Here is a 25,913-nt window from a genome sequence, read left to right on the forward strand (position 1 = left end):
TGAGCCTCAGTTTCTTCATTTGTAAAAGGAGGAAGTTGGATTAGATGGCTTCTGAGGTACCTTCTTTCCCTTTAGGGCTTTAGCCATGATGCTGTGAGTCTCAGAAGCAAAATTCCTCAAGTAGATGCTCTACCCCTTTGGCCTTGTTGGAATGAGTTAGCCCAGAGATTAATCTGACCTTCACAATTAACTGCTGGAAGTGATGATAACCAAGTCTGGCTGAGAGATCTGAGGATGCATCTCCTCCCACAAGCAGAAATGTAAGGCTTTGGGTTTAGAACATTGCACATTAGGCCCAACTTGGTCAATACCTATATTACTCTGGCTAAATTGTAGCTTTTTTGTTCTTCATGAGAAAAAATGACTCTGGGGGGAAAGAAGGAAAAATTCATTGGGAAATGTAGGTGTTAAAAAAACAACAACAACAAGAGATACCCAATAAAAAGGGCGGAAAAAAAACACATTAAGGGAGGGAAATGGTATTCTTGAAAAAGAACTCTATTTTGAAATCAAAAGATCTAGATTTGAACACTTAGTGTGTTACTTCTATGCTATTTAAAAAGTTTGAGAGACATAATTTCTAGGTAATTAATCATTTTATTAATATTGTTAGCATATTATTAATAAAATGATGGTCGTTGACACTCCTGAATACAGAGAAAATCATAGTGATGGGCTCACAGTGTATATGTCTTTGGAAGAATGGGTGTTCCTGAAGGTGGCAATCAACTCTTGTTTACTTAATAATTAATGAGAGAATGACTATTACAGTAAGCGTTGGGCTCATTCTAATGAGGGTTTGGGGGGTAGGTGACTTGCTTAAAGAGACTTATCAATATACATATCAAAGAAAGGAATCCACTTCTACCCCAGACCTGACTGACCAAAACAATGAATGAGAATTTGGCAATTCTCTCAGCCTGGTTTCCCCAATTTCCTACAATGGCCGATTTCTAGATAAGAAAAGTGGAAAACCCACTTCCCTTTTTTTAATGCTAATTCAATAATTGGTTATTAATATAAGAAAAAACAATCATCTCTTTCATTATTTCTGTGAACATGAGTGGATCAAGTTCTCTTTGTATCCACTTCCTTATTAAGCTATATGGATTTTGGCTTCCTGTCTGTAGGAGGAAAGTTGGAAGCAGCTCCAGCTCAAGTGGCTTCTAGGGCTCCTTCTAAACCTAAATCTATGACTCTGTCATCTTTAAATCAACCCCAAAGTGTTAATTAAGTACTATGTTTGAGACACTGTGTTAAACAATGAGGGTACAAAGACAACAGTGAAATAAATTATTCCTGCCCTCAAGGAGTTTACATAAGGAGTTGTAAAATGAGAGGATTGGACAAGACAATTTCTAAAATCCTTTCCATACTAAAATTTTATGCTCAGAACATATCTATACACACACACACACACACACACACACACACACACATATATATATACAGAGAGAGAGAGAGAGAGAGAGAGAGAGAGAGAGAGAGAGTATTGTATAATACCAACATAGTTAATTTTTTAATACCAGATTAATTCAGACTTCTTCTCTGGTGAGAAGAGAGAACCAAAAATCTTTATTCTGATTTTCTAGCTAATGGGAGGAACTACCCATCACCCCTGAAATGTAGACAATGATTAGTGGATTGTAAATCATTAGAATCTTAGCACTCAAGTACAATGTCCCTTCCTCTAAACCTGACTATTCCAGGAAATCATAATTAGAGTAGCTGACACACATACAGCTCTTTAAAGTTTGCAAAGCACTTTTCAATGATCCCTAGTACACATTACATGACAGCCCTTTAAACAATCTAAGACAGTCACTTAGTATCTCATTCTTGCTCAATTTTGAAGCACAAAATACTTTGAAAGCCGCTTATTTCTCTCACATTAAGAGTAAAATGTGATACTCATAACATCTGTGAGAAATCAGTGTTATTACTATACCCATTTTATAGGTGAAAAAACTGAGACTGAAAAAAAGTTAAGTGGCTTGCCAGCCCAGCATCCCACAGCTAATGTCTCCTTTGAGATTGGCTCTAAATCCAGAACTTTTTGCCAAACTATTTAGACTTAACCATTTACTGAATTCAACCCATCTCCTTCACCCAAGATGGTTATTCATTTAGGGATCAGTACTTACTAAATTAGGGAAAATAAAATGACTTAAATGTTTAATATTGGAAAGGCACCCAGAGTTTCCTGACCCAGTGCAGAGATTCTATGTCTTTGTGTGTTTAGGTTGTGGACCTTCTGGTAAAGACTATGAACTTCTTTCCAGATTTTTAAATATATGTACACACACATGTACACATATATACATATACACATGATACACACATGTACATAGACATGTAATGCACACGTAAACATGCAATTATATAAATCCACCTGTATGCGTGCTCATGCATATATACATATGAACATATATGCATTTATGCACATATTATCTGTATATGTACTACATGTGTGTCTATATATATGGAGAGAGAGAGAAAGAGAGAGTCAGAAGACCTGGGTTCTAGTCTCACTGTACCCACTTTGTGGCCCGGGGCAAGGCACTTGGGTTCCTAATCAGTAAAAATAAAGACTTTAAAGTTGATGACAGTGGAAATGATGCTACTTCTTGACACTTTCCTCACAGCTTGGTCCAGAAGATCAAAAGAGATCTCTGATGTGAAAGAATCTAAGGGTTTTTTTTTTTTTTTTTCCACAGCAGCTATAGATACATAAGCCAAAAAAATACTTTCCCCCTTTACTTGTCTCTTTTTTCCAGAGGACCCTGGGATGGAAATGACCCAATACATCACAGCACCTAAGAGAATGAGTCTCTCAAACAGCCTTGTTCCAGCCTCGTTTTAGGCTGTTTTTTAGGCTACATTTGCATTGGAGTCAGGGCATGCACTGGTACCTCCCGCCTGGTGTTCTCAAAATGCCTGCTGGGAAGGCCAAAAAAGCAGCAGCAGAGCTGTGCATTAGGCAGTCCCTGCCCAGGCTCAGCAGGAGCTTTCTGTCTCAGTCGGTTTAATTGCTTCTGAATGGGCAGAAGAGAATCACAGGACCACGGATTCTCAGAGTGAGAAGGGATTTCAAACCAACCAGTACCTCAACAGGATTTTCCTCAACAGGATTTTCCTCAACAAGTGGTCATTGGCCTTTGTAAGAGGGCCTCAGGCAGGAAGGGCCTTCGTATTAATATCCACCCAAATCTGCCTTCCTGGAGTTTTATAACCACTTTTCCTAGTGGAGTTATCCCTTGGAGCCAAACAGAATCAAACCCTCTTCTACACGACAGCCCTCCCAGTCCCGGCCATTCCATCTGGAATCTATTCAAGTTTCCTTTCTCCTGATATTTTCCATCCTGAGTCTTCCCTTCTCCAGGTAAGAGATACCCAACTCCTTCACCTGACCCTCAGTTAGCACAGTTGGACTTTTTGCCTGGGCCTTCAGGGTTGTTATTCGTCCTTCTTTCTCCAGGAGGATCAGTGACATCAGGGAGGTGATGTCTTGCAAGTGAATTGGGTTTAAATGAGGCAGGACTATGCAAAGTCATCGGCCTTTTTCCTTTCTTCAGAGTCATTGCAATCTAGGGGCAAGACATAGGTCAAGATGCTGACTGTGTCTTCCATCCCTGGCCAAAGGATGAAGAAAGATTTCCTGTAAGAGAGAGCACTTGAGTTGAGAGACTCCAAGAGTCAGGGAAGATGAGGATGAATAGAATAGAATAGAATCTGTGAAAAGACAAAGAGATGGAATGGAGATGGAGCATCTTCCATAAGCAGGTGGATCAGCTGGCCTCCAATGCAGACCACGTTAGGGAAGCCATGTGAAATCAGTCCGAAGATAGACTGAACAACAAACAGGTGGCAAAGCACTTTAAATAACAAACAGAAATCTTTGTGATGTTATCTGAGTGGCAATGGGGAGTCTCTGAAGATTCTTGAGCCATGAAACTACTTTTTGGTCTATCAGGTTGGCTTGTGAGCTCCTTGAGAGCTAAGATATTTTATATTTGTGTCCCTAGATAGATAGTCCCTATCTATCTCAGGGGTCCTAAAACTTTTTAAATAAGGGGCCAGTTCACTGTCCCTCAGACTGTTGGAGGCCAGACTACAGTAAAAACAAAAACTTTGTTTTGTGGGCCTTTAAATAAAGAAACTTCATAGCCCTGGATGAGGGGGATAAACATCCTCAGTTGCTGCATCTGGACCGCAGGCCATAGTTTGAGGGGCTGGGCTTGGAGTTAGGAAGACTCATCTTCCTGAGTTCAAATTCAACCTCAGACACTAGTTATGTGATTCTGAATAAATCACTTCATCCTGCTTGCCTCAGTTTCCTTATCTGTAAAAATGAGCTGGAACATGAAATGGCAAACCACTCCCGGATCTTCAAGAAAAAAAGTGAGGAGTGATATAAAAATTCAGACATAACTAAAATGATTAAACACACAGTAGGTGTTTAATAAATGTTGATTGATCGGTAACTGGACAACAGAAATATCAAATGCAAATGGAAACAGGGGCCACTAAATACTATCCAACTTAACTTTAAAAAGTACATGTCAATTCTATTGTATTTGTACTTACTTTATGAAATATTTCCCAATCACATTTTAATCTGGTTCATCCAAATTCATGAGTATTATAGACCACAGGATACTTCCTTTGCAAGAGATCACGGAGGTAATTTTGTCCACCTTTACATAAGGGGTCCTTCATTGCTTTTTCTGTGATGACCCTTGGGCAACTGTCTGGGAAAGCCCAAGAACCTCTTCTCAGAGTCCTTTTTTTAAAAGCATAAAATAAGATACACAGAATTGCAAAAGAAATCAATTTTCCGATAGCAGATTAAAAATTTGAATTTAACAATATGTTGCTTTCAAGAAACACTATAAAAATGAGAGATACACAGAGATAAAATAAAAGGCAGGAATATAATTTATTATGTAAAAAACAACAACAAGAATGATCATAGACAAAGTTAAAGCTAAAATAGATTTAATCAAAAGAGAAAAATGGGGAAAATATGCTGTCAGCAATATTATTCAATAGTGTTTTAGAACATTTAAAATAACTAGACAGTGTAAAATACTCGAGTGTATAACTGCCAAAAAAGACACAAGAACTATATGAACATAAGCATAAAATTTTTATGCCAATAAAAAGATCTAAAAATTGAAATATTATTTATTGTTCATAGGTAGGGAAAGCCAAGATAATAAAAAATGACAACTGTTCCTAATCAATCTATTCAATGCCATCCCAATAAAATTACTAAAATTATCTTACTGGGTTAAAAAAAAATAAAAACAAAGTTCATTTTGAACTTTGAAGAAACCAGGGGGGAAGTAAAGGAAATCGATTCAGCAGTATGAGATCTTAAACTATATTATAAGTTGAGAGCATTTCTGAAGTGTAAAATGGATAATTTTGATTATTTAATACAATATTCAACAACTTAATATTCAAAACATACAATAATTTAAAGTAAAATTTTCTTACATAAAAGAAACCTCTAAAGCCAAGAATTAAAAGAATGCAGAAAATTGGGGGTGGGGGGACTTTTGTAGACAATCTCTCAGGTAGGATGTGATTGGGTTGGAATATTTCTGTGGTGTAGGAAATGATGAGCTAGTTTATTTAGTAAAAAAGAAAGACTTGGACCTGTTAAGGAAGATGCTATCCACCTTCAGAGAAACAAATGATAGAAGGAAATAAGCATAGTATGTTCATATATATATATATATTTATGTATGTGTGAGTATATTATATGTGTAAATTTTCCACTTTTGTGTGTATATGTGTGTGTATGTGTACACTTAATTGTGGTAAAGGAGGACAAAGGGGAATAAAGTAAAAAAAGTGTACAACAGAGAAAAAGAAACATACAAAGAAATAAAGAAAAGCTGGGCATCTTTGAAAACAATAGCAGCATTTATTATATACACATGAGGGAAAAGGTCCATGACACAACTATTGCCTATGGCCCTCCTGGGTCTCTGGGGAGCATCTCCAGAAGTCCCTGTCCTTGCCACAGTTTGAGTTTTCTTTCTTTTTCATTAAAGCTTTTTATTTTAGAAATATATGCTTGGATAATTTTTCAACATTGACTCTTGCAAAACCTTGTGTTCCAAATTTTCTTGAAATGGGCATTTATTGTTTTGTATTGAATTGACATTTTTTCTTGCTTTGTATTTAAGTTTAAAATCAACAAAAAAAATTACATTTTTAAAAAAGAAATAGTTATCAAAATGTTTTTAAAGCAAGTTTGTGGACCCTAAGTTAAGAACTCCGAAATTAGAAATCTATCCAGAGCATGAATATCTCCTTAATGACCCTCCAAAGTGGTATAAACCACCATGCACACAAACATGTATGTACACACATGTGCACACACCCTTTCTTAGAAAGGGGACTGCAGGATTGACAATTGAGACATCCCTTTCTTTGAAAACAGGCATTCAAGCTCTGATGGAATACTTCCAATGATGAGGGACACCCTGCCTCATGTGGGAGCTGAAACTCACTTCCTTGTAATGGCCCATGCTATTGTTCCTTCAGAGATTCAGAGAATAGTATTTTTATTCCTCCAAGGCTCAATCCAAGAGCCACTTTCTCCTTCTGTCCTACTGGATGCCTCCCATTCTCCCCTCCACACACACTTGCCAGTCACTTTGGGCCACCTGAACAAATTTCATATATATATAAGCTTTTTGTTTTTCAAAATATATGCAAAGATCATTTTCAACATTCACCTTGCAAAATTTGTGCTGAACAAATTTTTTCTTTACTTTGTCTATTTTTTAGCATTATCTCTCTCTTTGTAAACCCATCTTCACATCCCCAGAAATTGAACAAAAATTTCTTGAGGACAGGGATTGTTTTCTTTTTTATATTTTTGTTCCCAAAGAAGCATAATGTTTAGCATGGGGTAATTGCAATTTACTAGTGATATTTACATTAGAAGGATGAGAAATTAAGAATAACTTAGATTGACCAAACTGTGTCAGTTCATGCAGGACATTTTAACCCACAAGGCAAAGGAAATAGAGATATGATTAAATTCTATTTCAAAGTAAAATTATAATTAAATTCTTATATCAATTGAAGAGACTGGTCCTTCAAGTTTAATTAAAAATTACTTGGATTCACTATCAGAATTCAAATTCCTAATGAATAAATGATTGAATGGCTAATCTTTATCCCAAATAACAGCCCTTTAAATATTCCAGGAAACAACCCTTCAATATTTTACTCTTGTTCTTGCTTGAATAAAAACTTTTGCAAACTGGTCTTCTTCTCTTATATCATGTTCAAGTTTTCCAAAAGGAATATATTTACCAAACTATTTTATTTTGAAATGAAAGTATTTGGGGTTCATGGGGAAATAGAGAAAAGAGGCCATTTAATATTCCCAAGTCAGATCCTATAGACCCACCAGAAAAATCCGTTGGCCCTTTTCAGGCCTAAAATTAGGTCTGAAAGAAGTCTCCTCCTCCTCCTCCTCCTCCTCCTCCTCCTCCTCCTCCTCCTCCTCCTCCTCCTCCTCCTCCTCCTCCTCCTCCTCCTCCTCCTCCTCCTCCTCCTCCTCCTCCTCCTCCTCTTCCTCCTCCTCCTCCTCCTCCTCCTCCTCCTCCTCCTCCTCCTCCTCCTCCTCCTCCTCCTCCTCCTCCTCCTCTCCTCCTCCTCCTCCTCCTCCTCCTCTTCTTCTTCTTCTTCTTCTTCTTCTTCTTCTTCTTCTTCTTCTTCTTCTTCTTCTTCTTCTTCTTCTTCCTTCTCTTGCTCTTTTTTCCCCCCATTTCCTCTTGTCTTCTGTCTCTTCCTTCTCTCTCTCCTCTTTCTCTGTCTCTTTCCTAGCCCATTAGCACAACTCCCTATTTAGTTAGTAAAAGGAAGGCTTTCAAAGGATACAACTTTAAATGACTTTATGTTCCTACTGCAGACCGAGGACGACTTTTAGGAAGGCCATTTATCTTCAGGTGAATTCAGGAAGATCAGAGAGAAGAGTCATAATTTTTTAATGAGACTGTTTTTACCAGTTTCTCCTCTTTTGGTCCTGCTGTGGGGAAAAGTGCACTAATAAACTGTCTCCCCACTGCCAAGGTAGAATTTTCTTCTCTGTGTGATTCCTACCGAACCACGCTGAATGCCTGCTCATTTTATTTATTTCTCTCCAAATTTTTTTGCTTTATCTTCTTAACATTTCTGAAAATTCTTAATAGCACCTTATTTATTTATTTTTTTTTTTTGCAAAGAATGAGGAATCAATCTAGAAAATCCCATTGTCTGCGCAGTTGCCATCTATCCAATGGAAATTCACATATTTGCTGAACTGTGGGTCAATGTGAGGTTAATAATGGGGAAAGGTTCCATTATTTGGGAAAGAATTGGACTCTACATTAGGTCTCCACCCTCATGAATATAGATCATGGTGGGGACTACTTTCTATTATTGTTAGTTTAAGCTACTGTGACCATGCTTAAAACTTCCTGTTTGGTGATTGTGAAGAGCTGAAAAGAAATGTCACTGAAGGGGCTACTTGTGGAAAGGACTTCAGAGGTGGAATGCCATGGACCTAAGAGAAGTGACATTTATAGACAAATAAGCAGAACTTGAACCCAGGTCTAATTTTCTCTATACTATACTTGCAGAGACAGCATTGTGAAGAACATGAAAAGAGGAGGAAGTCTCTGACTCTGGTGGAGTTTTTAATCTCTGTTAGCCTCAGTTTCCTCAACTGTAAAATGGAAATAATACCTATCACACACTTAGCACAGTGTCTGACTTAACAGGCACTATATAAATATTTATCATTTGTCTCTATCTCTGTCCCTCTCCTTCTCTTTTCTTTTCCCTCTCCATCCCCCATCCCCCCTCTCCTCCTCTCTTCCTTTTCTTATTCTTCTTCTTGTTCTTCTTGTTCCTTTTCTTCTCCTCCTCCTCCTCTTCCTCCTTTTCTTATTCTTCCTCTTGTTCTTCTTGTTCTTTTTCTTCTCCTCTTTCTTTTTCTCCTCCTCCTCTTTCTCCTCCTCCTCCTCCTCCTTTTCCTCTTCCTCCTCCTCTTCCTCCTCCTTCTTCTTCTTTCTCTCCTCCTCTTCCTCTTCCTCCTCCTCCTTCTCCTCCTCTTCTTCCTCCTCCTCCTTCTCCTCCTCCTCTTCCTCCTCTTCTTCTTCCTCCTTTTCTTCTTCTTCTTCTAATTCTAATTCTTCTTCTTCTTCTAATTCTTCTTCTTCTTCTATTTCTTCTTCTTCTAATTCTTCTTCTTCTTCCTTCTTTTGCTCTTTCTTTCCCCATCTCCTCTTGTCTTCTCTCTCTTCCTTCTCTTTTTCCTCTTTCTCTCTGTCTCTGCACTTTATCCCTCTTTCTCTTTTCTCTCTCCCTTCTCTTTTTTCTCTTCCCATACCCATAACGTATATATGTATGTGCATGCACACATATATACATATTACACACATATGTGTATATATACATGTGCATATGTGTACATATATCTACCTATAGATAGATAACTATACATATATAGATATATTGTCTGGCTTCCTTACTTTGTTGGGATTTTGTTGCCATCTCAGAGAACCTGAGTTCAAATCTTTGTTGTTGTTGTTGTTGTTGTTGTTATTGACTCCCTGAGTGATCTTGCACTGAGCCTTTCTGAGTTTTAGCTTCCTCATCTGGCACATGAGGGGAAAGGTACAAGACAAACTATTTCCTGTAGCCCTCCTGGGTCTCTGGGGACCTCTCCAGGATCCTTGTCCTTGGAACAGTTTGAGATTCCCCTTTGCCATCTCCTATCCCACCCTTCTATGTCACAGTACTCTATAGTCTCCCTTAATGCTATCTACAAATCAGCAAACACCTTTCCTGATCCTCTTCACTGCTAGTGCCCTCTCTCCTGAATGATTTTGTATTTATTTTGTATATGCCTAAGACTCATTGGAGCAATTAGAGGGGTAGCTCTCTAGTAAATGGATCCAGTTGTGGTGTCCTCAGAATATTATGGCAGTTGACAGTGTTTGAAGAAGGAGCTGAGAGACACACTAAAAGAAAAGCAGTTTCGAGATTCTAAAAGGGCCTGACCTTCAGAGCTCAAAGAAGAGTTACATTCCCTAAAGGGAATCTCCCAAGATTCCTACAAAAGGAGAAAATAACATCCAATAAATAGAAGGTATAAGTTTATCCTTTGACCACAAATGCTTTCTAAGTTTAATTCCACTTTCCCCGGGGATGTTTCTTATATAAAAAGAGAGTATGCCCCTAGTTTGAAAAATTTTTTTTCCTATAACAACTGTCCTTGTTATATCAACTTAATAAACATCCTTTCTAAAAGCTAATTAGCTCTGACTGATAATCAATGGAAAGTATATTGGATGGGGGCTCATGAGCTATAAGCAGCCCTTTGGGGTTAGTCCTAGAATCCTTCTGGGAGAAGTAAGTTTTTGGTAAACCTAGCTCAAAAATGCAAGTTGGACTTGAGTAGGTGCTACATTTATATGTTAATATATTTTTTTCACCCAATAGAATAGAGGGCAAGGGTTATTTCATTTTTGTCTTTAAATTGTCAACAGAAGAGCACAGTTCCTATAACACAGTTTGAGTTTAATGCTCATTGACTGAGGATCCAAAGAATCCAAGTAATTTCAATTTATGAGTCTAAATATTTTTGCACTTTCTGACAATCTCAACAGCCAATTAGCTATAATCCTATTAAAATACTTGCTACCCTGGGTTCTCCTCTGAGCCACACCTGTATTTGACCTTGTGCTAGCCACTTATACTGTCTGCCATTTACAATCCTGTTAATGACCTTGTTCCAATCTAACTCGTTAAAAAAAAGTCTTCTTGATGTCTTTTGTATATCACTTTCATTGTTATAGTCCCCTTCCCTTTCCTCCAACTATGCACTGGGCTAACCAGTTAAGCATTTATTAAGCACTTATTGAACTAAATGGCAGAAAGACCAAAATACAGTTCATGTCTTCAAGGAGTTCCCATAAGGATTCTCCCTTGTTACCCAAACATCAGCAACAACAACAACATAATAATCATGTCTGATAAGAGTATGGAAAAGCCCTTTCCTCCCCACCTTTCTACCAAAATGAGGCAGGTGTTCTTTAATCTCTTCCCCTGGCTGAGACTGGTCATTAACTCACTTACTTAGCATTCAGGATTGCTTTAGTGTCCTGCTTTCTGATTTAATTTGCAAGGTATTAGAACCAAGTCATTCAAGAATCAGATAAAAGGGTTCAATCGGTGAGCCCTTACCACCACGAGTGACAAAAAGAGCAGTCAGGCCATTATGGACTCTTCCATCAGGAGACAGAACTATTGTCCTGGAGTGTCATCTCCCTCTTGAATTTCATGTTGGAAACTTTCCTCCCTTTTGCAGCGACAAGTATCGGTTCTCTCCCTCCCACCCTAAAGAAAAGTCATTAAGAGCTCCTGTATTCAGGGAGATGGTCCCGACGATGCCAGGGAAATGAGGTAATCACCCACAGGACTGTGAAAAAAAATCACCTTGGCTGAAATCTCTCAAAACTCGGAAGCAGAGGAAGGAAAATGTCTGTTCTTGTCACATTTTCTAAAGCCCCCACAGCATTTTTGGCAGGTTCATAAAAGACTTTACTGAGTGCTTAGCTGATGTCCTTTAGAAAGTGAGCAAGACCTAAGAGGAAGAGTGGATGGGTCTCTAGACTGATACAAATCAACTCCTGATGCTGTCCCCAGATTATAGAGCCCTGGGGATATGCCGGAGCTATCATTCCATTAATCAGCCTGCCTAGGAGCCACGGAAATTTGAGATGAAAAGGGCCTATTAAGTTATTAAAATCCTTCCCCAGAGATCACCCAAGCACAGATTACTCCCTGCAGTCAATCCTTATGGATTCAATACACTTTTGAAGCAGTCAAGCCAAGAGATACAGAGCACTTTCTTGGAGGAAATTCTTCCAGAGGGTGTTGGGCTGAGTAACCTCCTCAGATACAGAGGTCAGCTCTCCTCCCAGATCTTGACAAATACCAAGGACAGCTCTCCAATCTCTAAAGGAGCTGGGGCCTGCAGACGTGAGGTACTTGGCTAATCAAAGATACTTAGTAAGTGTTTACGGAGTGCCGTGGATACAGGGGATACAAGTACAAAAAAGAGAAAGAATTCCTCCTTGGAATGAGTTTACATTCTAATGGGACAGGCAACAAGTGCTTATTAAAGTAGAATGAATATGAAATTAAATAGGTACACACTTTATATAGAGACACACACACACATACAAAGTAGTTGTAAAGGTAAGTAGGTTTAATGAGGTCATTTAGGAAGGAGAACACTGGCATTTGGGGATCAAGAAAAAATAACAATGTTTTTAAACTGACTCTTTTTTATTTTATTATAAATTTTTATTTACAAAACATATATATGGGTAATTTTTCAGCATTGATCCTTGCAAAACCTTTTGTTCCAATTTTTCCCCTCTTTCCCCCTCCCCTTCCCCTAGATGGCAGGTAGTCCAATACATGTTAAATATTTTAAAATATATGTACACACACACACATATTTAAACTGACTCTTGAAGGAAAAGAAAGCTGCAATAAGGAAAAAGTAAAGAAAGAGTGCATTTCAGGCTTGGGGGAGGGCAGCTCCAAAGGTACAGATAAGGGGCTTGGAATTCAGGGAGTGGGAAAGAGAGACAAGCCAGTTGGTTGAAGCAGAGTGAAGGAGGAGTAATGTCTGAGAAAGCTCGAAAGATAGGGTGGGGCTTTGGAAACTAGACAGAGTCGTTTGTTGATTTTTTTTTTTTTTAATACACAAGGTAATAGGACTACTGGATTCCATAGAGCAGGAGAATTCCATAGTCAAATATATACTTAAGAAAAATTGCTTGGGCCAAAGTATGGGGGAGATTTGAGGTAGGGAACCCAATGAGGAAGCTGTTGCAATAATCCAAGTAAGAGATGATGATGACACCTAAACTAAGAGGGTAGATCTAAGAATAGAGACAAGGTTGATGGGAGAGGAGCACCAAGTCTAAGAAAAGGAAGAGACATTAAACATCAGATAGGCTCTCAAGTTGAGAGCTAGAAGGAATCTCAAGAGCCATTCAGTTCAACTGCCTCTTTTTGTATATAGAGAAACTGAGGCTCAGAGGGAAGAAATTTCACCTTCCACCACAGAAACAGAGCCAAGAACTGATTTCTCCATCCCCCGATCCTTTCCACTCCAACAACTTGTTGTTCTCATTAGACAAAAAGACTAGAAAATGCACTTTTTTAAAACATTTTTTTCCTTTAATTCTCTGACATGTTAATCATTCCCTTCCTCCGTGTTTTAGACTGAGCAGAGGATATTAGATTTGGAGTCAGGAAGATCAAAGTTCATATTTTGTGTCAGGTAGTGCTATAAAATCCTAGGCAATTTTTTTAAAGCATTCTCAATCTTAGTTTCTTCATCTGTAATATGGGTATACTGATAGAGCCTACCTCCCAGGGTTGTTGTGAGTGACTTGACTATATCTCTCTCCTGCTTAAAGAGCTCTAATCATTTCCATTACCTATGGGTAATTCACCTCTAGGATCAAATATAACACCCCCTCACACCCCCACACCCCCATCCAGTTTGGCTTTTAAAGTGCTTTCCACCCTGGTCTTTGCTATCTTTTCAGTCTTCTCATGACAACTCCCTCAATATGCTCTACAATCTTACTGATCCTATCCATAATAAGTCACCTCCCAGTAGTGTCTTTGCCTTTATTACCCCTCCACACACACACACACACACACACACACACACACACACACACACACATCTGGAATGCTGCCCCTGGCTTCCCCAGCTTCCTTTAGGAATGGGCTTTAACTGAAAAAGTGCAGGTGACCTTCTCAGGTCCCCTTTCAAATGCCCATCTGCTCAGTTAATTTCTTATATTTCTTACATTATGGCAACTACAGTGGACAGAGTGCTGGCCATGGAGGCAAGAAGACCTATGTTCAAACACAGCCTCATATGCTTATTAGCTGCCTGTTTCCTCAATTGTAAAATGGGGATGAGAATAGCACATATCTCCAGAGTAGTTGTGAGAATCAAAGGATACAAAATTTGTAGAGGACTCATGATAATGCTCAGTACATAGTAGGTATTTAATTAATGCCTGTTTTCTTTCTTCCCTTCCTTATATGTAACTAATTATATAGTTATTGGTCATTCAATTAAAATATGAGTTCCTTGAGGGTAGAGACTTAAAAAAAACCTTTCTTTCCATCTTCAGTGCTTAGCACAATATCTGGCACAAATTAAATGCTTAAGAAAAAGCTTGTCAACTGATTGTAAATGCTAAATGTAAAGTGCGAGATAAATTCTATTTAATGTTATTCCTCTTGAAACCATTGTGCATTATGGCGTAAACACTTAATATTTCCACCTTTTCATGGAGTCTTTCTTGAACTCTTCCAGCTGCTCATGCCCTCTCTGCCTCCCTTATCAAACCCCACTTTACCTTGAAATGTGCTGATATTTGACATATACTGTTTTATGCACCTATTGTAAACCCAGTAATATTTAAACTCCTCAAGAGTGGGCTTTGTTTCTTTTTTGCCATTATATCCACAGGGTCTCATGTGGTTCAGAGCACACTGTAGAATTAATAAGTGCTTATAGTTAGATTGATTGATTTGTGCATTTGTATGCCTTCTTTATGACCCCAGATAAATATAAAACCTTGAAGGCAAGAACTTATCTTTTTATGTCTTTGTATACCTAGCTCAGTTCTGTGTCTAACACATATTAAGACTTAGCAAATATTTCTTGAGTGGAATTAAATAAATCAGAATGTAACAGAATGGATAGAACAGGAGAGACTGAACTGGGCTGGTTAGAATAAGATAGGACACGATAATTTATAGGATAGGATAGACTGGAATGGATAGGATGGAATAGAATGAGATACAATGGGATGGGATAGTTCAGGTTGGATGAGATGGAATGGGATAGGATAGGATGGGATAGAATGGGATGGGTTAAAATGAAATGGCATGGGATGAGATAGGATGAAGTGAGATGGAAGAGGATAAAATAGACCTTCCCACTATCTTAAATAGTATTCATAAAATACAAAGGCTTTAGAGAGTGAGTACCTGGGGAAAATTACTCAAGGGCAAGAGTTAATTCCTCTAAATTCATTCTCTGGGGGCTTTAAAGTCTTGAGGCAAAGAACTTTCCCTTATTCAAACAGGTGTTTGGTGGTAGAATTACACAAAGGAGGTACTTAATTTCTTGAATTGTCAAATTAGATGAAGCAGAGATAAGCGGTCCTACTAGTTTAACAGTATGGTAAAAGTTTCTTTCTCCATCTGATCTAGTGGGAGTGCACCATGTTCAACACAGAATTGGACCTATACTTAAATTTGGCTTTGGAGCCCTAAAGCCAGGGATAATAGTACTCGAGACTATTCTCTGACTAGAATATCTGGTTCTCTTGCAATCCTGACAGCAACTGCTTTTCTACATCCCTTTTTGAAGTATCCCTTACAAAGGATGTGTCTTATTGCCATGACTTCTACAACCCCTATCCAAGTGAACCAATCAGACCATAAACGGCTCATTGCTTTTGCCCTCCAGTGTGTCAAGAGGGAAATAGAAACCCATCAGAGTCGAGATTTCCTGAGAAGTTATCATTGTTCCTGTCTCTAACATCAGCTTTATCTGGACAGAGCAGTATATATCCAGAGGCCAACTTTAGCCCCTTTCCCTGCTCCTTGCAAAAGATAAAACCTAATCTTTCTGCTCATTCTGTTGGCTCTGTGGTGTAATGGAAAATGAACTGGAATCAGAAAGCCTGAGTAGGTGTCCCATATTTGTCATAATAATGACAGTGACAGTTACTCCAATTCACATCTGGTAAAGTTTTATAGGTACAATATCATTTACATATATTGTAGTCATAATAACTGTGACGTTAGATGGGTAGCCTGGTATAGAGGCTTTCAAATCAGAATCCCAGGTTCAAATTCTGACTGCCAGCGGTAATTTTATGAGTTTAGGGAGTTTATTGCACAGAAGTGGAAGTGATATCACTGGCCCCCTGATTCCACCTGGACATGAATAAAAATACTTCTGCAACCTACCTGACCAATACCTATCCAGCCTTTGTTTGAAAACCCCAAGTAAGGGAGAAATCACTATCTCCCAAACTAACCCAATCCAGTTTGTATTCCAGCTCGTAGTATTAGGACACATCTCAAAGCTAAATCTGCCCCTTTGCAACTTTTACCAGTTGGCTCTAGTTTTGCTCTCTGAGGTCAAGCAGGACAAATTTAGTTCTTCTGCTTGACCACTCTTCAAATACTTGGGATACTAAGTTGTTAAATGACTTGGAAAGATAAGTATCTTGAGCATTGTGACTCTGCTAAATCTTCCTTTCATATGAGTCTTCAATTCCCATCTGGGGATGCTCTTCTCCATCTTTCCATGCTCCAGGAGCTTCTTCCTCCTTCACTTTAGCTCTGGAACTCAGACATCATCATTGTTATCATCTTCATCGGTCCCCTTGGACCCTGGTACTCTCCTTTCCTCTCATTGACGGATGGAGAGCAGAGAGCTTCCAGAACCTCCATTTAAGGAGGGCTCCCAGATCCTCAATCTCTTCATTTCCCATAATCCTATGGACTTTCCCATTTTATTTAGCAACAAACATTTCCCCTGTATCCCCATCCCTCTTTTCTGTTTCTTTTTATTTGTTGTCCCCCCCCCCATTAGATTGTAAATATCTTGAGGGCAGGGGCTATCTTTTTCCTCTCTTTGTTATCTTCAAGGCTAAGTTCAGTACAGGGTACATAGTAAATCCATTATGTTGATTAACTGATCAAGTCTTCAGGATAAATATCCCAAGGTTCTTTCAACTGATTCTCTTATGGCATGAACTCAAGAGCTTTTATCACCCTTCTTTGTCACTTCTCAGTTTGTGGGCACAATGGGATATTTCTCTAGTCGTGATCTAAGTAAGGAAGTTAGTTAGAAAGTGCTATCACTCCCATAGCATTAGACACTGTGCTCGTCTCTATGTAAACAAAGAATATATTAGATTTCTTGGCTACCATGTCATGCTACAAAATTTTCATATGGAAATTACAGTATACTAAAATCCATATCTTTTCATATAAACTACTCTCTAACCTTAGCTTCCCTATCTTTTCCTTGTTAAATTGAAAATTTGCAATCTAAGGAGAGGAATGACCATTTATCTATATTAAGTTTCATGTTACATTTAGCCCAATGTTATAGCATGTCAACCAAAAATTAACAAACATTTATTAAGTACCTTCTATGCACTTCTATGCGGTGCTAAGTGCTGGAAATACAAAAAAGAGGCAAAAGCAAGATTTTTTTTTTGGAATCATAACTTTCTCATCCAGTATATTAGCTATCCCTTCAAACTTTGTGTCAACTGCATAACTGAAAAATCCATCTCATTATCTAAGTCACCACTGAAAGTGTTCAATGGCACAGAACCAACCACAGATTCCTGAAGCACTCCACTGGAGACTTCTTGCCAAGTTGATATAAAATCATTACTGCCTGATTACTCTTGAAGTCCAGCCATTCAACCAGCTCTAAATGTACCTAATTGTGTTATTGTCTAGTGCACATCTCTTCTTATCTTTCCCACAGGGACAGAATTAGAGATTTTGTCAAATGTTCTCCTAGAATCTAGGTCAATTATACCTATGGTAACTAATGGAAAGAAGTAGTGGATTGGAAGGCGAAGGAACTGGGTTCAGATCCCAGGTCTCTTGCTTAATAGCTACATGAACTTGGGCCAATCCCTTCACCTCTCTGTGCATCAGTCTCCTTATCTCTAAAATTCAGGTAGGAGGGGGGAAGTTGGAGCATTTCTAAGGTCCCTTTGGAGTCTAAATACTATAATGGTAATCCAGTGATTCTGCCCATCAATATCAACCAATGGAATTAACTTCTGCTTTTCAGAAATACTCTCCCCCTCTCTTTTAAGGACTGTCTATTGACTCCTACACTTTTTGCCAGATGTAGCTAAAGTTCCCCCCACTCCCAAACCACTCCCCCCTCCCCCGCCCTCCTCCATCCTTTACCTCCTGCCCTGAGGGGAGGAACAGATCACATAAACCCACAGGTAGAAGTATATCTGATCTGATTGGGCTCCACCTCTGTCCTTTTTCCTGCTACAACTCTTGGGGTACAAGACTGCCTAGGTGAGCTCCCTTATGGCCCTGGAGGTTTCTTGTTGTGTCTGATGTCTTCTCATCACAGAGTTGCTTTACACCTGATATACTGGGATTTCTTGACAGGTGTGATATGGAAAAGGCCTCCTTGTCACTGATGATAATAAGGCTCATCACTGTCTGTCAGCCGCTCAACAATTGATGTCAGAGGATGACTGGCAGCTTTCACACTAGCTCAGAGCCTAGAGCAGGCTGCTGAAATTGCAAAACCTCCCTGGGAAAGCAATTTCTGATAGACTCAACAAGGGTTAACGCTCGAAATCCACACTCCTTAGCAATCTCTGGGCTTCATATGGAGAGGAGGGGGTGGGCTGGGGGTGGAAGATGTGTCATATTCAGACACATATCTATAGCAAGATGGTAGAGAAACAATTTTAAACCTTATTGTTCCCATTTCTGGTTTGCATACTAATATTCTTTGGGATTACTTATCCTGATTTTGGCATCTATCAAATGTAACAAAGAATGGGAGGGAGAAATCTGAGTCTAGTAGCAAATACACACTGGATGGTATGGGACTGTTTTTCTCAGTCTCAGTTTTTGCATCTATAAAATGGGGATAATAACACCTTTTTATCATAGGGTTGTTGTGATGTAATTGATAAAGCTCTCTGCAAACCATAAAACACTATGTAGATGTTAGTTATTATTAGCCTTCCTAGATGACGGGAGAGAGAATAGAATTGCTGATTTCTCAACATTGCTTCTACTCTAACAATGACATCATTTCCCCACCATTGGGAAGCATTTTTATAGGCTCTTCAAATTGGGGAATGACTGGACAAATTGTGGTCTGTGATAGTAACAGTATCATAGTATCATAAGAAAAATGAATGTAAAGAATATGAGAAACTAAGAAAGATTTATGACAACAAACAATTAAAGCCTCTCACTGGAGATACAAAAATAAAAAAGAAAGCATCCTCTGTCCTCAAGGGACATATATTCTAATTAAGAGCAGGGGTGGTATAAAGAAACATGAAGCATACATATGATAATTCAAGAAAGAATAGGGGAAGTAGGAGTCCTCCCCTCTCCCCCCGCCCCCCGGATTTTCTGCATTTCTTCTATTCTCAGCTACATAGATTTTATTTATGCAAGAAATTTTGTATTTAAAATAATTGAAATGATCATTTTTTTTTTGCTCTCATCTTATAATAAAGTTTAAGGTGGGATACTGCTGAATTTACTTCCTTTAAATCTTTTCTCTCTTGTTTCTTTGAAGCTCTTGAACTTTTGTTCTTCCAAATGAACTTTGTTATTATTTTTTTCTAACTCAGTAGCTAAGAATATCAAGAAAAAATCTTTTAAGAGACAGGACTGAACTGATCCTTGAAGGAAGCTGGGGGTTAGAAGAACTCAAGGGAAGAAGGAGAATACATTTCAGGTGGAATTCAGAAGTATTATGCTGAACACTGGAAATGCCCAAGTGAGACCAGTATGGCTGGAACCTCGAGTGTGTGAAGAAAAGGAACATGGAGTATACCAAGGAAGGTAGGTTGGAGCCCGATGGTGAAGGTCTTTGATCACCAAGATGAAGAATTTGTAGTTTCTCTTTGGAGCAAAAGGGAACCCACTGAAGATTCTTAAACCAGAAGATGACATTGCTAGACTTGTGCTTTAAAAGAATTAGTTGGACAGCTGTATGGAGGATGGATTAGAGAAAGGAAAGACTGGAGGCCAGGAGGCTATTGGGAGTAATTCACAGGAAAGGTAATGAGGACTTCCACTCTCATGGTAGTTATAAGAGAAAGGAAAAGGGGACAGATGTGAAATATGGTTTGACAGGAAAATCAACAAGATTTAACAGCTAATGAGATATGGAGAGGGGAGATGGAATATACAGGCTAACTATAAAAATGCAAATGAAGACATAGCTAAAAAGTAATAAAATTGAGGATCAGTACAATGCCTAATGGTGATTCCTAATGACTAATCATGGATTTATAGATCTAGAAGAGAAGTCAAAGGCCATTTACTTCAATATCTTCATTTTGCAGATGAGAAAACTGAGGTTTAGTGACATTTAAGTTATTTGTCTAAAGTTCTACAGGAAGGTTTGAACCATAGTGTTGTGACTCTCAATCCATCACTCCCTCCCCAATACCACTCTGTCTCCTTTCTTTTCTTTTCTTTTCTTTTTAGGGGGGGATTTATTTTATTTTCAGAAAGGACTTTTATACTTTTTTGTAATTTAAAAAAAAACTTAAGTACAAAATGAGAAAAGAAAAAAATTGCTATACACACAGCAGATTGTAAGAAAGAATTCAACATGATAATAAATTTTCAAGAAAACCTGTATAATAGCTATTATACATTGTTATGTGTATAAAAGCTACCCAGCTTTTCTTTGCTTCCTATTAAGTTTTCTTTTGTTCTCTCCTATATACTTTTTATTTTACGATTCCCTTCTCCCTATCCCTACCACTTTAAAGAAGGCTACAATTTAGCATGGAGATATACATAGATATCTACAAACATATGCATATATAGATACATTTATACTCATGCACATATATGTAAAACTGTACCATGCTTATTTCCACCTGTCACCTCCTTTTCGGTGCTTTCACCTCCTTTCCTGAGAAGTCAGGGAGGGTGTGATCATCTCCCCTTGGGGACTCTGATCTTCCTGAGGAGTCAGGGATGGCATGACCACCTGTATTCTAAAACAAAAGAAAGCGGGAGATATAATGGGTTGAGGCTTGAGTTGATGTACTGAGGTCCCAAGCACCTGAGGCTAAATAGTAATTGGACTATATTAATATATATACTTGGAGAAAGAATGGCCCATACCCACTGTGCCAGCCCCCTTTATATCTTTTTCCCCTTGTTTCTTTGAAGTTCCTGACCTTTTGTTCTTCCAAATAAACTTTGTTATTATTTTTCAACTCAGTAAAAAATATTTTTTTAGTAATTTAATTGGGTTGACATTGAGTAAATAGATTAGTTATGTAAGATTGTCATTTAAATGAACAATAAATATTACTTCAATTATTTAGATCTAAGTTTATTCACATAAAAAGTATTTTATGTTTATATTCATGTTCATTTAGCTCCTTATTCTTTTTTGGCAATTATACACTCAGGTATTTTATACTTTCAAATTATTTTAAATGGTCTATAACAATAGTGAATAATATTTTTGACACATTGTCTGCTTTTCTAATTTTCACTTTTGGTTAAATATATTTTAACTTTAACTTTGCCTGAGATTATGATTACTATCCCAGTTTTTCCTATTAAATTCTGTGCCTGCTATTTATCTTTGTATCTGTCAATTTTATAATTTCCTCCTTTATTTTCCAGAGAAAGAACTGATAAATAAATGTATCTATAGAATGAATTTGTGAGTATGTGTGTATATGTTTGTGTGTTTGTGTATGCATGTAATGATACACATCGCTAGGGCATAGTGGAAGGAAGGAAGAAAAAAGGGGACAAAAAGAAAGTGACATGATAATTTGATCATATATCTAAAAGGAATAGAAAGTTGCACATAATAGATTTGCTATAATCTTTTTTTCTATTCTATGATGTTGTTTTACTTCTTAAGTCCAGAATAAAATAAATATATATGTAAAAAAAGAAATGGTAAATTATAGAAGTGAAAAGTTACATTGTGGTCAACAATGAGTGCTATATTAAAATGATTTTTAATGCAAAGGTGTTATAAGTAAAAGGTTATTTAATAGAAAATGATTGATGAATCAAATTCATTGCTGAACAAAACATTACCAAGAAAATTCTCTTAAAGGTTTCATAAAGGTGGCAGGGGTCCACTTTGAGGCTCATAACAAGTTTCTGTGTAAAGAAAAACAGGCTTATGGCCAGTCATTGAAGGAAAGCTGATTTTGGATCATAGATAGCAATCTGTCACTTCTGGTGTCATCCTGACCTCTGTCATGTGAATTATTGCTCTGGCAGTTTTCACCCCAGCTCATTCTTGATTCGTTATATCCAATGAATTCCTCTTTTCACTATCTAGTCTATCATCCATGCTTTGAGGCAGTTCTAATTGTGAGGAAAGCTTTCCTTACATTGAGATGAACCTTTCCTCACTAAATTCTACCCTTTGCTTCTGGGGCCATGCCAAAGCAAATCTTTTACCTCTTCCACATGATAGTCCTTCAAATAATCTGAGATAGAACACCATTATCCCTCATCACTTCTTGAAAACGTACAAAACGTCACTCTATTGTTGTTCGATTATATCCAATTCTTTGTGACCTCATTTGGGATTTCCTTGACAAAAAGAGTGGAGTGGTTTGCCATTTCATTCTCCAGCTCATTTTACAGATGAGGAACTGAATTAGACAAGGTTAAGTGACTTGCCCAGGAGGGTCTGAATTCAAGTTTTCCAGATTCCTCTAACCACTGGACCACCTTGCTGTCTGGAATCACCACTTTACTAATATGCTTTTGTCCCAGACTCATGAATTTCAATCCATTCAGGGTTATAGATCTAGTAGGGACCACAGAGATTGTTTAGTCTAATCTCTCATTTTCAGATGAGGAAATGGAACTAGAGAAGATAAGCTCCTGAAGAACCTTAGTGAATATCAGGGGACACATTTGATTCCTCAAAGCTCTCATTTGATGGACTTTGCATCCAATATCCTTTTTATTATTCTGTATAAAAATTCTACATCCCTCCCAAAATGCCCTTTCAAACATGGGAGAACCAAACTTTGCAATGCTAATGACATCCTTAAGTTGGAAAAGTTAAATTCCTATGTGATGACCATGTATTTAAAATCAGCCGGAGTCAGGAATTCAGGTTAAGGGAAAAACCTTCAATCTTTATTCTCAGTAGAGGTGAAGAAGGATTGCAATAACAATATGGGCAGCTGTGACAGGAAGCCAGCTAGCAGAGGTGAAGGGGAATTGCAGGTGAAAGGGGGATGAGAGGTGAAGGGGGGTCATGATAGCAATGTGAGCAGCCCTGACAAGACACCAGCTAGCAGTCTCTCTTTCCCCTTCCCTTTCCACTCCCCTGACTCCACCCACCAAAATAGGCATTTCCTATACAACACATCAGGATTTGCACAAAGAGTGGGCAGGGGTCATTCTTTCTCCAAGCTTATATATTAATAGAGTATGGTCCAATTACTATTTAGCTTCACGTGCTTGGGACCTCAGTGCATCAACTCAAGCTTCAGCCCATTACATCTCCCTCTTTCTTTTGTTTTAGAACACAGGTGGCTCATGTCATCCCTGACTCCTCAGGGAGGTCAGAGTCCCCAAGGGGAGGTAATCACACCCTCCCTGATTTCTCAGGAAAGGAAATGAAGGCACCAAAAAGGAGGTGATCACGACCCCCCGACTTCTCAGGAAGGGAGGTGAAAGCACTAAAAAGGAGATAATCACGCCCTCCCTGACATCTCAGGAAGGGAGATGAAAAACACCAAATGGAAGTGGGGGTTGCTAGCAGGTTTCTGGGCTGAAGGGTCTTATTATGCACAAACCCATCAGCATGGGAGGTATTACACAAGCACATAACAATAACGCAGAGGCTATTAGTGATGACCCTCCCCACAGTCAGTGCAGGCTTGATGTGGTGTAACAAACATGAATTATAAGTAACGTATAACAAACAATATAAATCAACATGGTGTTATAAAAGATTGCCAGAAGTCCTAGAAGGAGAGCATGTAAACAGCAGTCACACATACGCCTTCTTCAGCAGCCAAGACATAGTCCAAAACCAATCTATTGTCCATTGCTTCACATATCAGGGAATCCAATGATCACCCCAAGTTTTTGAAGTCTTGCAAAAGTATTTTTATGTGTTAGGGAATCCAATGATTCCAGCAGATTTTGAAGTCCTGTAACAGTCTTATCATTTCTCAAAGAATCCAATGATTCCTGAGGGTTTTCAGATCCTACAACAATCTTATCATGTCTCAGGGAATCCAATGATTCCTGAGAGTTTTGAAGTCCTACAACAATCTTATGTCTCAGAGAATCTATTGATTCCTGAGGGTTTTCAAGTCCAACAATTTTCTATGTCCATGAGTCAAATGCCATAACTGCCATGCTTAATGGTGAGCACAATCAGCAACAGAACCACCCAGTATTTCTTGGGTCTTCTCCTTCGTTTCAAGGGTCTGCTCCATTTCTCTGCAATGGACAAGGCGAATACAGCTCATTGGCACCCATCTGATTCCTTCTCCTCCTGTAAAAATACAAACCCTCTTCCCCCAGCAGTTAACCTATCTAATTCCCTTCTATTCATCACTTTCTGGGTCTCTCCACATCACCTGGCGATTATCTAAAGATAGTGGAGCTGTTTGCACTGGACACTGCCCTGTTGTGTTAAAAGGCCTGTAACCTCCCCAACTGTATCCTGATTGCTTTTCTGTTGGTTGATGACATCAGAGTCCTGAATTTCTAAAGACTCTCTGGGTGTAACCTCAGTTGCTGTCATGCCCCACCTATCTTTTGATTGATACCTTGGAGTTGGGCCCTGCCTCTCATTTCTCGGGGTCAGTCTACATTCAGAGGCCCAGTGAAAGCCTCGGTTACATTTTGGACATGGGGTTTGGGGTTTTATTCTCTCACCCTGTCTTCTCACTCTATCTCCATATCTACAATGAGCTCTCAAATGTCCAACTTTTCCACACCGAAAGCATCTATGAGTTTCTCTAGAATTCTTTTGCCAAGAAGGACCCTGTCTTTCCATATTCAACATAGTTTGGGTATAATAAGCATCTGTGCCCACTGTGGCAAAGCACCTTATGAGCTCCTCTAAAGGAGCATCCTTGTGCAGTCCTAGTATAATTCTTCTGCAAGCCTCATTAGCATTTTCCTTAGCAAGTTGCCTTATCAAAATGTCTGTTAGTTCTTATGATAGCTGAGGGCCAGCATCCAGGGCTTCTCCTTACTCCCCAAGGTAAAGTGGGCCCAAAGTGGAGAAACTCAGAGCAGAGCAAAGGGAGAGAAACTCATGGTAAAAGGTAAAAATCCCGACCAGTTGGTGGACAGATCAGTCTGGGTGCTGCGCAGCAACCCAGAGGTAAGCCCCCCTGTGAGACCCTTGAGTCATAAACTCTGGAGGGGTGTCTGGACAGGAGCCTGTGAGGCCTGGAGTCTTAAACTCTGGGTTTCTGGACAGGATAGACTTGGCTAGGCCTTCTAGGGTGACTGGAGTCAATTGGCAACAATTGGAATGTTTGGGTGTTTTGGAATTTCGATTCCATCCAAATTCAATGGGTGTGGCCCAGTCCCAGCCAGCCCTCATGATCAGAAAGTACTGATAGATAGTCCCTTGGGAGATAATTTAAGTAATTGGAACAAACTGCCAAAATATATAAGGAAAAAGCAAGGAAAAAGAAAAAGATGATAAGGTATTGCTGTTTTGTCTGGGGTGACAAAGATATTGGGGAAGGCCCTATTGAAGACTGGGGTGCCAAAGACTGAATTTGTACCTGAAAGAGAAGGAAAGGATTTAATTCCATCAGCCCCTCCAAAGGCCCTTGGGGCCGGGAGGAGAACTTGAGTCTATTTTGAATTCTCTCTTCTCACTGGAGGAGAGGGGACTAATTAGAGGTGAAGCTATGAAAGAGTGGGACAGGAGAAACCCTCCAGCTGCAGGAGTAGTTTCAGCTGACCAGAAATACCGTTAGCAGATCCCAATTGGAAGCACAATCACCCTGTACATGGGGAAGTCTGTG

Source organism: Antechinus flavipes, chromosome 6 (genome assembly GCF_016432865.1).
Source record: "Antechinus flavipes isolate AdamAnt ecotype Samford, QLD, Australia chromosome 6, AdamAnt_v2, whole genome shotgun sequence".
Classification (NCBI taxonomy): domain Eukaryota; kingdom Metazoa; phylum Chordata; class Mammalia; order Dasyuromorphia; family Dasyuridae; genus Antechinus; species Antechinus flavipes.